The following is a 2,830-nucleotide window of genomic DNA, read 5'->3' as shown; positions in this document are numbered from 1 at the left end:
ACTTGCCTATTAAAAATCACAAATAAAAGACAAAGGGATTTGAACCCTAGTCATTTATTTGTAACGACTACAAGCCCACCACTATGCCATACCGCAAGTGTTTGTCATATAAATTTGTATTTTAATTCTTAATTAAATTCGTTTGTTAGTAGAAGACTACCGATAAAAGCTAAAATTTATCATTAAAATATATAATAAATATCAATGTTTAGAGAATCGGGCTAGACATCAACTCAGAAAAGGGAGAGGTTCAACCAAGGTCAAATTGTGATGACGTAATATATTATATATTATATATATACATTTTATATATTATATATACAATATTATAAATTATATATTGGATTTTAATATATTCAAATTATATAATTGTATTATTTTATAATATATTTTTTATTTTAATTTCAATTTTTTATAAGACACCTATATCGAAAAGTTACCCAAAATAAAAACAAAGGTCATTGCAATAGGACATCTTAGCAAAAAGTTATGGCCTTTAAAAGTTCGCATTAATGTGCTAAAACAATTTAAAAAATTAGTTGTTTTTCTAAAACCAAGACTAATTCACTAGTTTTTGAGTTTGACTATTCGGGTCGGAAATTTTGGCAAATTTTTAACCCAATCTAGTCATGGTCCAACTGGTCCAATAGGCGAATCGGTCGTATTTTCTAAAAAATAGTAAATATTAATACAAATTATATTGATTCTTTAAATACTATGGTATGTATGCATACACAAACATTTTAATTATTTCATCAGTTTCCAACAGTTTCAAAATATGTTTCAATACTTCACACTTTGTATAAATCACTAAAATATAGATTTTTATGTTTAAATAACTTATTTATAGTGATATAAAACTCATATTTATTGTAATTAACATAGGTTTTTAGGATTTGTTTGAGTTTCTTAATGTATCCATACATATCTTAAGCATATCTCGATACATCTCTTAAAATTATCTCTCCGATATACATTACGTTTCCGATACTTTAAATCTTGATTATTATCCATAGTGGATCTCTTTGATTTATACTTAAAGCCTACGCCATCTCCATAGAAATGACGATCGACGATGCTCTTCTTTTAATTCCATGGCTACGTTCCCTGTACTCCAGTGTCCACTTTTGAGAAATGAGCGAGTGGCCGGCCTACTCTCTCGCTACCTCTTGGGCCGGGGATGCCCGTGACTATTTGCCAACCACCAATTAATTAACGTTATTGGTTTATGAGCTAACTTGCCAACACCATTAGATTGAATAATATCTTTAGCCAAATGTATCGATTGAAGCTAGAAAATGCAAGTTACGAACCAAAGACCGGTTATCACCACTTGAGATAGAGTTGAGTTCATCAGGTCTCTCTCTCATGCATTAATTTCAATGTATAATGTAGAGCAGCTTTCTTATTATTAGATATCATGGGGATCTCAAGTCTCGACTCCAGGACTAATATCATTATATATCTTTACCATAGAAATTTTTCCTAAGTTGTAGCTTCCAATATATATTGCACCTCATTGGTTAGTGTAAAATTTAAAAAAATAGGAGAGAAAGGTTGATTTCATTATTTAACTATGAGATTTACATCAATTAGTAGATTATTAAGAGAGATAAAATCAAGTTGCTGAACTGAAAGACTTGTTGTTTGATAAAATTTTGGGATAAAGACTTAAACCTCTCTCCTATTAGTAGTCAATGCCGTTAAATTTGACATTAATCGATGGAAAGACTTTTTTACCCTTCATTTTTTTCTTCAAATTTTCAAAAAAGAACCATTAAAGCAAGCATATGTTTTGGTTATAACCTCAAGATCAATAAACGTGTACAGGTTAAAACCTTCTAAGAGTAATTTAAGCATCTCTGCTGGGCTACCTGTACAAAGTCTCTTGAGGTTTCTCCTTAAGAAGGAAAAAATAGGGAAACCTTTATAAGCCTTGTATAAGTTTTCCTATGTTTCCCTTCTTTTCCCTATTTTTTCCTTCAAACCAAACATAACTTAAGGGTTCGAGTTATGTTTTCATTGAGTCCAAGTGTAGATAGGTAAAGAAATGCAACTCCATTGTTTATTCAACCTAACAGGTGGCAAAATATGCTTCACATCCAATACTCCATTTCTAAAATATCCCTCACTTGATTTCAGCACTCTGTCCTCTGTCTTGTGCTTCTCTACTGTTTTATTAGAACTCGCATGCTTATGTGTTATGTCCAAATTTCAAAGAATCAAGCCCTCGTGAAGCATTTTTGGTTCTCTTTCTTTTTGTTTCTTCATGGTCACTCTTGCTTGCTACACGTAGTGGTATTCTGTGTTTCTTTTGAGTTGAGGCTTTCCACCCAATTGCTCATCTACCCTCCAATTCTCCATTTGTTTCCTCTCTTTCCATGTCATGTTAGAGGTAACCAAGTACTGAGGAGGTGTTCTTTTTTTGGATTTTGAGAGGGGGGGAAGTTGGTCAATGGGAATTTGGTTTCCATTGAACAAAAATCCCATGTACATTTTTCAAATTTATGTGGGGACCAGGGAAAGTTTATTTTCTTGGGTATCACTTACTCGGGTAAGTGATACCCATCTCTTAGGTGGGTAAATAACTTTCCCACCTAGGGGGAAAGTTGCTAACACTTGAATGGGACAAAAATGCCCCTTTTAATAATGGATTTTTATGGCAAAAATGGCCATTACCTTATTTACCTAGGAGATAAAAGAACATGGGTAAATGCACTTACCCGGGTAAGTGTTTCCCAGGAAAAACTTACCCAGGTAATTGCATTTACCTGGGTAAGTAACTTACCGAAAAGCGAACGGGGCCTCAATGTCCTTCCTTGTCTGTCTA

The sequence above is a fragment of the Nelumbo nucifera genome, chromosome 1 (assembly GCF_055504915.1).
Source record: "Nelumbo nucifera cultivar China Antique chromosome 1, China Antique-T2T, whole genome shotgun sequence".
NCBI lineage: Eukaryota > Viridiplantae > Streptophyta > Magnoliopsida > Proteales > Nelumbonaceae > Nelumbo > Nelumbo nucifera.
This window is presented reverse-complemented; position numbering follows the sequence as displayed.